Raw genomic sequence first — 12224 nt, forward strand, 5'->3', positions numbered from 1 at the left:
ACTCATTGAGCTGTTTATGGTCTCTGTAGAAACGAACCTCTCTGTTGGTCCCTACGTCACAGAATATGTCTCCTGCATTGTGTTACGCACCAGACCCATCACAGCTGATAGTATGCCCACTGCACTCATGAATAAGTTGTGCAGTGTTGTTGTTGACTGTGTAACAAGTTATGTTGCACCTTAGCTTGTCACAGCATTACATGTCTGCTTCTATCTCCGGGTTAGTTAGACATCAAAATTTCACTTTGTTGCCCAGTGACAACAGGATTGCAAGTGAGTGTTGCTGGATCACTTTGGTATTGATGACGATGAGAAAACCATCTGTCTCGGATAAATGAAAATGCTCCAGGAATTGTCCTACCACTCCTTGTCACATCTTCTTAAACACTAGTTCACTACCATGAACCTAGGCTTGCATACAATATAATATGGGAGTGTATAAATAGTGAAAGCCAGGAAATAAACAATAAACTTGTTGAAACTTGTCACTGACATCACAAATTGGCATAAATTAGATATTACCAGATTTGATGGGCGGAGCATTCAATTCAAGATGGCAGTGAATGGCGGCTAGCACGCCGACAAAAACAAGTAAAATAAAATCTACAAGAGACTGTATGCAAGTATAAAATAGACCTTAGAAATGGTTAGCTTTCCTGGTATATTGCTGTGTAGGAGTTATTACCTGGAGTTAGTTGGTTTGACACCACAATCTGAAAATTTGGAGTTCTTCTATTTGTGTGAATTGCTCTTTAGTACGTGGGCAAATGGGATGTTCACTGGAGTGACAATGTTCAATACGCACTCAGTTGAAGCAGTCAAGATTTTCAGAACTCTATCCACTTTTTGAACGGATGGGCAAAGTGAAAGTCTGACCTACATAGATCAAAGCTTGCTTTCATGTCAGCACATTTTCAAGTGGATAATAAACTTCTTTTATAAGAGTGTAATTTGTATGCATGTGAAATGGATAAAATAACTTGTTCATAAATATTCAATAAATTGTCTTGTAATAAGTCTTGTAAGGGGAACTACACATATCTAGTGTGAATATTTCATATTAACATAATCCAACCTATTAAAGCCATTCAAGAATGAACCTCTCACCAACTGATAAACCAAAATGGAAACAATGCACCTCATTTTTTTGTGTTTCAAATATTTCAAACATATTTTACTAAATATAAAAAAGTAAAAAAGTAATGTTTCTATTATTATTTTTTCTGGAGCTACGTGTCTTTGTTACTTGTCTTTCCCTGTTTTTTCTTATCAAAATTAACTATATTTTCTCATGTCCTGGTATATGCTTCATAATTACACACGGACATAACATGCATGATGTTGGTTAATTTACTATTAATTATAATTATTGGTAACCTTAAATTCATCAACTTATTAGCTTCAATCACATATTTGTAAGTTGTTGTATTTCTCAGAGTATACCCATGGATGGATGAATTCAATACATTCACATACAACTAAAAAAGGCCAAGATCTGGAAAGCATAATACAAAATGTCATTGTTATTGGAACAAAAATTGATTTAATATCAAAGGTAATGTGTATTATCTGTTATTTAAAATGATTTCTTCCACAGCAAAAATTACATTCATCATTGCAATGTAAATTGATAATTTTTGTATATTCACCGTTATCACATCCATACATCCACACATCATCTACTCTGATTTGGTACCTTTTTAGGCTTGTTTGTGTTTGTGAACATATTTCTTGTAAGTAACAAATAGAAGAATCATGTTGTTGTGTGGATCTAATCTGTCTGCCCAGACACTTCACATTATCCTAACAGCACTGTTGACATGTTCTCAGTGTCTATTTAATTGTCATTTCCTTGTAGTCAAACATGAATTGTTTCTGGTGTTACAATATCATGAATTTATGATTTGTTTTCAAATGATATGTTTCAGAACGTGATGGAGCAACGAAAAGCGGAACTAGAAGTTTTCTTGAGGAGTATGGCAGCTGCTGAACACATTGCATGGCCAATAATTCCTATCAGCAACAAACCTATGCAGTCACCTTCACCTGCCGGTAACCCAAGTGATCCTTTGCAGTCACCTTTACTAGATGGTGCCCCAAGTGATCCTTTGCAGTCATCTTCACCAGGTAGTAGCCCAAATGATGCTTTGCAGTCTCTCAAAGATAAGATAAAGGAGCTTGTTTGTCAACTCAGTCATGAAGTTTCATTTAACTGGTTACAGTTCGAGCTTCTACTGAATCAAAAGGTGGTTGAAGAAAATCTACGCCCAGTAATGAAATTGGCTGAGGTCTATGAGGTTGGTGAATCTATGTCTTTATCTAAACAGGAAGTTGATGACGTGCTGAAATTTTTCCACAGCATTCGAGATATCCTACACTTTGCAGATGATCCTGAACTTCGTAATGATGTCATCATCAGTCCACAGTGGTTCATTGACTTGTTGAGACTTTTCATTACTCACATACCAAAACTCCCTCACGAGGAGAAGGAAGTTCTCCGACAAACCATTAGCAATCTGTATGACAAGTTAACCACTCACGGGAAACTTGATGTCCAATTGGTAGATTGGGTCCTAACGAAGAACAACAGACTAGAAGATAAAGACATCCTACTTCGACTATTTCAACTGTATGATATCATTTACCCATGTCCTCCGGAATCAGGGTCAAAGGTCACCGAATACTACATGGCATGCCTTCTTAAATCAGAACCAGAAAATCGTCTCCTGTCTCCTTTACATAGTACATCAGGTCCTACTCTATACCTCCACTTTGCTTTTAAATATTTACCTGATGGGTTGTTCCACCAGCTAGTCATTAGATGCATCAAGAAGTGGCCAGAAGCCAAGTTATTCTATAATGATGTCTGGTTTGATATTGGAAACAACCATATCCTCATCGTGTCTAAGAGAGAATCTGACATCACGCTTACAGTGAAGACAGACCCAGCAGGAAGCAGAGCTGTGAAATTACAGTCATCCTATGGTCCAGAAGTAAGAGAGTATGTGGAGGAAAGCATGAATATCCTTATCAAGCGATACAACCCTGGTCTATCATACACACCATGTTTGAAGTGCCCATGTGGTGAACATGATGTATTAAAGATTACACCTGATGGGAAGGATAGGGATGATGGTTGTGTTGGCCGTAGTAAAGATAGATGCATGTATAAAAGCAAAGTTATCATGTCTGATTGGTCCTTCTGGGAATCTTCAGGTTAGTATTTTATTTTGATTGATATTTATAATTAAAGGCAGTTATGATATGGTGAAATTTGCTCATTTCAACATTAGTTATGTTTATGTATATAAAGAATAATTTTAATTATTTGTTTATATTTATATATATATATAATTTTGGTTAGCAGCAGTGTTAATAAAAAATAAACTTGTATCTTGGTTACATAAACCTACCATCCATCTTATTTTCTGTAATTTTCTGTATTTGTCTTTTTCAGGAGAAGATTGCCAACCTGTCATCACCAAATTAGATGTGAAATCTGGTTGTGTATCTATTGAGTGGGACCTGAGTAAAGCGACATCAGGGTTTATTGAGAGATCTGAAGATAAACTTAACTGGACTGAAATCGAAACTGTGAAGGCTAAGACTGGTTCTTACAAGGATCGTGTATTACAACCCCAGACTATATACTATTATAGAATACAAGGTGATGATGACACATCTGATGGTTATATCGTCTCTATAAATACTGGAGGTATATATGTATTACACTACACTCCTATACAACTACTGCTTGTAGTATGACTTGTGTGACTTTCTCCCTGCAAGTCAGTTTCAGATTCTCCATATCAATTTCAGGATTGCATGTGATAACTTCAAGTTGTCTGGTTTCTCTCATTATATGACCTATGACCTTTTATTGTGGTGTTAGTACCATGAATATAAATTGAGTCATGTGATGATGCAGTGTGGTACATGTATTTATAATATGTATGTGTCATTGACCCAAGCTGAGTAATCCGATGTATTTTTCTTATTGTCTCTGTATTATATTGTTTGACAGGAGACATTGACTCATCCAAGAATGAAGGAGTTTTTTGTGAGGACAGGTTCAATCAAATGCTTATTGAAGTTTCTTCTGAAATGGGAGAAGGTAATTTATAAATCACATTTTGTTATCATTTCAGATTTTGCACATGATCTAAAATTAAATTATGAATAGATTCATCATATATTAAGTAGATTTAATTGAAGTCACCATTTCATTCATCACAACAAATGAGTAGTATTTGTACTTCACAGTGGTGTGTACCAGTAATTTGATGAATAATTAAATGATTCTTCACAGAGGACTTGACATTATTAAAACAGCACTGTGGTGGTCGACTGATACCAAAAGGGATTCTGGAGAAGAAGACAAAAGCATATGATGTGTTTGATTGGTTACGTCAACAGTGTAAAATCAGAATTGACAACACAGAGTTTTTGGAACAATTATTAAGGAGTATACACAGGAAAGATCTGGCGAAAAAAGTCCAGGAATATCACTGATGACATGACAGAGGTGAATATATTTATCTGAAACTGTTAATTAACTACTATTAGATTGTAATAAATTAATAACTATTTATTGAACACTGATTTCTATTTGTTTCTGGTGTTTCAGATTTATGGAAGTGGTACCAATAGATCTCCAGTTGAAATTATAGATATAGCCATACTGAGTGTACCTTGTCATAGATCTACACTTATGAAGTTATCAAGAGGGACACACTTACAGCTGTAGATGTATCCATATATAGTGTTTCTTCGTTACAATTTCACCTTTTGTAAACAGACACCCGTAGGACACTTGTGGATCAGTGGAAGAGTCCCTCATCCAGAATTGTCTGTTTTTGAAGTTTGTTTAAAATTAGTATTTTTTAAAAACTTTATAATTGTGTTCTAATAGCCAAACGAATTCCTGTAAATTTTGATTTGTGAAAGTTGTCTACTTTGACAAAGAATTTTTTTTTTACATTGTCGCGTGAACTGTGTGTCAAACACAGCGTACATATTTTGAGTGCATTTTTATTCCAAAATCTCGATGCAACATTTTGCCTGTTATGTATTTTTGTTTTGTAACTTTGAACTAAACATAATTTTCTATTGTCAATATTTTTATTCTTATCATATTTTGATTTTCACACAGGAATAGAATTAGTAAAGTCATAATCTCATTAACACGACAGTACACCACATTCAGTCAAATAACGTTCTCAGTCACACAAATAAATCACTTTCTAACATTTTATTTGATATTTTGTGCAGTTATTGCAGACTGTTCGCATGTCTTGATTGGTAATGAAAAAGAATATGCAAATGATATGTAAATTAGATAATTTGTATGCATGATTTCGTAGTAAATAAAGGAACAAACTATCTAGGTCGTATTGCAATTTATTCAGAATGCAGAGTTTCAGGAACTACTGATCCTCTCTAGGTACAGAGTTGCAAGTACTAACCCCCCCCCTCCCCCGGTGGTTACATATACTATCCCGTCCATACTGAGCTGCAGGTGCTACCCCCCTCCCCCACAGAGTCGACAGATGCCATCCCACCCCCAGAGCTGAAGGTTCTGAAGACCCCTGAATGCAGAGTTGCAGGTAATAAACCTCCCAGTACAGAATTGCAGGTAATAAACCTCCCAGTACAGAGTTGCAGGTAATAAACCTCCCAGTACAGAGTTGCAGGTAATAAACCTCCCAGTACAGAGTTGCAGGTAATAAACCTCCCAGTACAGAGTTGCAGGTAATAAACCTCCCAGTACAGAGTTGCAGGTAATAAATCTCCCAGTACAGAGTTGCAGGTAATAAACCTCCCAGTACAGAGTTGCAGGTAATAAACCTCCCAGTACAGAGTTGCAGGTAATAAACCTCCCAGTACAGAGTTGCAGGTAATAAACCTCCCAGTACAGAGTTGCAGGTAATAAACCTCCCAGTACAGAGTTGCAGGTAATAAACCTCCCAGTACAGAGTTGCAGGTAATAAACCTCCCAGTACAGAGTTGCAGGTAATAAACCTCCCAGTACAGAGTTGCAGGTAATAAACCTCCCAGTACAGAGTTGCAGGTAATAAACCTCCCAGTACAGAGTTGCAGGTAATAAACCTCCCAGTACAGAGTTGCAGGTAATAAACCTCCCAGTACAGAGTTGCAGGTAATAAACCTCCCAGTACAGAGTTGCAGGTAATAAACCTCCCAGTACAGAGTTGCAGGTAATAAACCTCCCAGTACAGAGTTGCAGGTAATAAACCTCCCAGTACAGAGTTGCAGGTAATAAACCTCCCAGTACAGAGTTGCAGGTAATAAACCTCCCAGTACAGAGTTGTAGGTAATAAACCTCCCAGTACAGAGTTGCAGGTAATAAACCTCCCAGTACAGAGTTGCAGGTACTATCGATCCCCTGGGTAGAGTTGCAGGTACTATCGATCCCCTGGGTAGAGTAGCAGGTACTACCGACCCCCTGGGTGGAGTTACAGATACTACCGACCCCCTGGGTGGAGTTGCAGGTACTACTGACCCCCTGGGTTGAGTTGCAGGTACTAATGACCCCCTGGGTGGAGTTGCAGATACTATCGACCCCCTGGGTAGAGTTGCAGATACTACCGACCCCCTGGGTAGAGTTGCAGATACTACGGACCCCCGCGGTAGAGTTGCAGATAATAAGCCTCCCAGTACAGAGTTGCAGGTAATAAACCTCCCAGTACAGAGTTGCAGATACTACGGACCCCCGCGGTAGAGTTGCAGATACTACGGACCCCCGCGGTAGAGTTGCAGATACTACGGACCCCCGCGGTAGAGTTGCAGATACTACGGACCCCCGCGGTAGAGTTGCAGGTACTACCGACCCCCCTGGGTAGAGTTGCAGGTACTACCGACCCCCTGAGTAGAGTTGCAAGTACTACCGACCCACTGGGTAGAGTTGCAGGTACTACCGACCCCTGGGTAGAGTTGCAGGTACTACCGACCCCCTAGGTAGAGTTGCAAGTACTACCGACCCCCTGGGTAGAGTTGCAGGTACTACCGACCCCCTGGGTAGAGTTGCAGGTACTACCGACCCACTGGGTAGAGTTGCAGGTACTACCGACCCCCTGGGTAGAGTTGCAGGTACTACCGACCCCCTGGGTAGAGTTGCAGGTACTACCGACCCTCTGGGTAGAGTTGCAGGTACTACCGAACCCCTGGGTAGAGTTAAAGGCCCTACAGAACCCCCCCCCCTATACAGAGTGAAAGGTGCCCCCCACACACACACACAGAGTGGAAGGTGTTTGGAATAATCTTTTTTGCAAGGCTGTTAAAAGTTACCTGCTCTTATACACTGTGCCCGATTGGTCACCCAACCCTAACATCTAACAGACAGACCAATCAGAGAACAGCGAGTTTGTTGACAGATCAATTTTTTGTGTACAAGAGTATGATTTGACTGAACTGGACTATGCACCCTATTCATTTCTACAGGCTATCTATACGTTTTTTGCATGTACATACGCAGTGACTGGCTGGCAAATGGACCCTATTCATTTCTATAGGCCATCTATATGTGTTGTGTGCATGTATATACGCAGTGACTGGCTGACAAGAACTGAACAAGAGTTGAAGCATTCATATAAGATATGATTTGATTGGTTGAAAGAATCTGTCAACAAACAAGCTTCTTGCTGATTGGGTGTTAGGTTGGGTAGCAAATCAATTACCCAGCATTCATTTCTGGCAACAGCATGGTACAGAGAATGGCCCAAAAAACTTATCTACACGCATGCTTATCACATGACCATCGTGCTTAACATTCACAATACTCTCGTTTAGCGTAAAATATAACTAGCTGATAGTTCACACTAAACATGGAGATGAGATGATAGACTTGACCAGTCTCTGTGTTTGAACTGTACAGAGAGAAAACCAAATTGTGTGACAGTCTTTATCACTGTGAGAATTTCACACTAGATGACAACAATCACTTGGGTGGTGAAAGTGTGTGATTGAACTGTACGGAGAGAAAACCAAATTGTGTGTCAGTCTTTATCACTGAGAGAATTTCACACTAGATGACAACAATCTCTTGGGTGGTGAAATAACTCATAATAATGAAAGTTTATTTTGAACAAAATATTTCAAAAGAAAAGTAACATTTTTGTCGATTTCGAAAACCAGTGCGACCATAACTGCAATTGCACGGATGTCACACGTAATTAACATACAGTTTGTATGATTCGTAATCATAGTTCACTTGGATTTGGTCATGTGATCGAAAGGTTATCACTTGATATCACTTTATCATAGAGCTGGTTGATAACCATGACATCATCGGTTGTATTAACCAATCACCTTCGATTTATGGAAAATACTAACCTATGAGGTTACTCATGTCAGCCAGCTCTACGGTCATGTGATATTCCTTTCTAAAGCTAAGACTATATATGGTAGCTCACTACCATAAGTATAACCTTAATGCAAATAAAGTTTCCATATAAGGAGAGGTGGGAATCCACTGCATAATTTCTAAATAAGACAAAAAAATGCATTAACATTATGAGTATGCAAATTCATGTACATATAAGGTAAGACAAGACCTCTCAGTAAACACCATAAAATGAACTCATTAACATTATTATGAGTATGCAAATTCATGTACATATAAGGTAAGACAAGACCTCTCAGTAAATATCATAGAAGAAACTCATTAACATTATTATGAGTATGCAAATTCATGTACATATAAGGCAAGACAAGACCTCTCAGTAAATACCATAAAAGGAACTCATTAACATTATTATAATGAGTATGCAAATTCATGTACATATAAGGTAAGACAAGACCTCTCAGTAAACACCATAAAAGGAACTCATTAACATTATTGTAATGTATGCAAATTCATGTAAATATAAGGCAAGATAAGACCTCTCAATAAATACCATAGAAGGAACTCATTAACATTATTATAATGAGTATGCAAATTCATGTACATATAAGGTAAGACAATACATCTCAGTAAACACCATAAAAGGAACTCATTAACATTATTGTAATGTGTGCCAATGAGGTTACACTGGAAAAGGATTTTGCTTCTCGTCATCAAGAAGTCAGTTTGAAACTTAAACTTTTCACCAGCAGACTTCCTTGCCAAAATTGTTCTACACTTTTTCTTAAATTCTTCAATATTTTTGGAAATGAATTCTAATATTGGAGCCAACAGACACAATTTGAGTCAATTTTTAGTTTTTACTCAAAAAAATCCTCTGAAGGAAAGTGCAGATTAAAAACAGGACTATTTTGTGAATTTGTGATGAAAAGGTTAGCCTCACGTTTCTGTTGTCAATTTGCATATTAGTAAAGTGCACCACCTATGGTAGAATGGGGAAAATGTTTTTGTTTCAGTGGATGTGTTGTCAACCTTTAATAAAAAGTATTCAAAAGCATTATTTATTAAATATCAAATGTTGGAACATATAATCCTGTTGTCATAGTATTAAATATTCTAAATACCAAAAAAATACAATAACTGAACTACATCACCCCATCGTGACGAGACGAGAAGCAAAACTCTTTTTTGGCCAAAGGCAAATGAAAATATAACTCATGAATATGAAAATCAGCTGTTTGATTGTTCGTTATTTGTATATGTATCTGATGTACTCATATCGCTGTCTAAGTCAGATAATTTGTCGCCTAATTTTTCATCTAGTCGCCTCTTGATTTTATCTAATCCCAGCTTTAATGCAGCATACTCGAATCGTCCTCGCTTCTCACCAAAAGGATCCTGAAATGAATAAGGAAATAACTTTAACATCATGGAAGATGAATTACACATCAATATGAATAAGGAAATAACTTTAACATCATGAAAGAAGAATTAGTCATCAATATGAATAAGGAAATAACTTTAACATTATGGAAGATGAATTACACATCAATATGAATAAGGAAATAACTTTAACATCATGAAAGAAGAATTAGTCATCAATATAAATAAGGAAATAACTTTAACATTATGGAAGATGAATTACACATCAATATGAATAAGGAAATAACTTTAACATCATGAAAGAAGAATTAGTCATCAATATGAATAAGGAAATAACTTTAACATTATGGAAGATGAATTGGTCATCAATATGGATTAGATTAGATTAGATTAATTAAAGCCAGTGAAAAAAGCTAAAGTCAACAAAACAGCACAAACTCAACTTTGAAGTAGTGTTGAACAAACAATACATGTTACACATGTAGGGGTTACACTATTCAGGAGAATCCCAAAGTACAGTTTTCACATAGATTTCAGTCTTCGTTTTCACCATTATGTTTGCCAGGCGATGAAAATATCCGGATGTTCATCCCTGAGAATAGACACTATAGATCACTAGTCACAGTAGATAATTTTACATTGAAAAATAAGGCAGGCCTTAGATTTACCCAAATTTTAGACTTGAGTAAATTTTGTATATGAACTTGAAATTAAATATTTAGACCAGCTTAAATAGGTAATGCCTACTTGCAAAGACAACATTGCATACAAAAAGTTAGGGGATAAATAATGACATTTTGTGAAAGCAAACCAAATTTTTGATGAAAATTTGCACATAATTTTATTAAAATATTGCTATTTGTAATCGGAAATGGTGACTCTAATCTATTGAAAATATCATGTCAAGTTGTGAAAAGTAATTGGAAAATTGGTAGATTTGTTTGCAAATTTGACCTAAGTGGTTGTTCTACCAAACACTGCACGTAATTTCAGTATAAATATTGCAGTCGGAAATGGTGGCTCTAATCTGTTGAAAAGATCATGTCAAGTTGTGAAAAGTAAATGGAAAATTGGTAGATTTGTTTGCAAATTTGACTTAAGTGGTTGTTCTACCAAACACTGCACGTAATTTCAGTATAAATATTGCAGTTGGAAATGGTGGCTCTAATCTATTGAAAATATCATGTCAAGTTTTGAAAAGTAATTGGAAAATTGGTAGATTTGTTTGCAAATTTGACTTAAGTGGTTGTTCTATCAAACACTGCACGTAATTTCAGTATAAATATTGCAGTTAGAAATGGTGGCTCTAATCTATTGAAAAGATCATATCAAGTTGTGAAAAGTGATTGGAAAATTGGTAGATTTGTTTGCAAATTTGACCTAAGTGGTTGTTCTACCAAACACTGCACGTAATTTCAGTATAAATATTGCAGTTGGAAATGGTGGCTCTAATCTGTTGAAAAGATCATGTCAAGTTGTGAAAAGTGATAGGAAAATTGGTAGATTTGTTTGCAAATTTGACCTAAGCGGTTGTTCAACCAAATACTGCAGTTAAATGTTAGAAAAATTAATCAAAATTTGAATGAAAGCTAGACTGTAATACGTATAATGTTAAACAAGCAGCCTGTCGGCTGAAATAGCTCCGCTGTTAGCAATGAACATTACAATTAAAGAACTGAAGATATCATTAGAAAATGAACAATATGTATAGTATTAAAGCAATCGGACTTGCTGTTTTCAACAAAAATTTGAAAATTTAACTTTTTATCAAAAATATTCATTAAGATTAGATAATTAAAGAACAAAATCATATCGAAATGAACAAATCTGAGAGAGGTCTAACTGTAGTACCTATGTAGTTTATATAATATCAAAGAAATCAGACTTGCGGTTTTTAACAAAAAAACGAAAATATCACTTTTTACCAAAAATGACAAAAATATTCACCAAAATTAGAGAATTAAATATATCATCACGAAATAAACAAATCTGAGAGAGGTCCACATGTAGTACCTAGATATGTAGTATTAAAGCAATTGAACATACAGTTTTTAACAAGAAGTCGAAAATATCACTTTTTACCAATAATGACAAAATATTCACCAAAATTAGAGAATTAAAGATATCATCACAAAATGAACAAACATGAGAGAGGAACACATGTAGTACCTAGATATGTAGTATCAAAGCAATTGGACATGCAGTTTTTAACGAGAAGTCGAAAATATCACTTTTTACCAAAAATGACAAAAATATTCATGAAAATTAGAGAATTGAAGATATCATCACGAAATAAACAAATCTGAGAGAGGTCCACATGTAGTACCTAGATATGTAATATCAAAGCAATTGGTTTTAACAAGAAGTCGAAAATATCACTTTTTACCAAAAATGACAAAAATATTCATGAAAATTAGAGAATTAAAGATATCATAACAAAATGAGCAAACATGAGAGAGGACCACATGTAGTACCTAGATAT

At 36.1% G+C, this 12224-nt stretch overlaps 2 long non-coding RNA genes across 2 annotated transcripts; one reads left to right on the forward strand and one right to left on the reverse strand.

Moving 5' to 3' along the window:
* The first annotated feature begins 4347 nt into the window (after nucleotides 1–4347).
* LOC146729902 (uncharacterized) lies at nucleotides 4348–5386 on the forward strand. Its single transcript, XR_014927822.1, has 2 exons — nucleotides 4348–4525; nucleotides 4628–5386. It is a non-coding gene; the product is annotated as an uncharacterized LOC146729902 (long non-coding RNA).
* On the reverse strand, nucleotides 5237–7035 carry LOC146729903 (uncharacterized). The gene is made up of 2 exons (XR_014927823.1): nucleotides 6999–7035; nucleotides 5237–5435 (listed from the first exon to the last, which is right to left on the reverse strand). It is a non-coding gene; the product is annotated as an uncharacterized LOC146729903 (long non-coding RNA).
* Nucleotides 7036–12224: the final 5189 nt, after the last annotated feature.

Source organism: Saccoglossus kowalevskii, chromosome 20 (assembly GCF_978046115.1).
Source record: "Saccoglossus kowalevskii chromosome 20, keSacKowa6.1, whole genome shotgun sequence".
NCBI classification, from domain to species: Eukaryota; Metazoa; Hemichordata; class Enteropneusta; family Harrimaniidae; genus Saccoglossus; species Saccoglossus kowalevskii.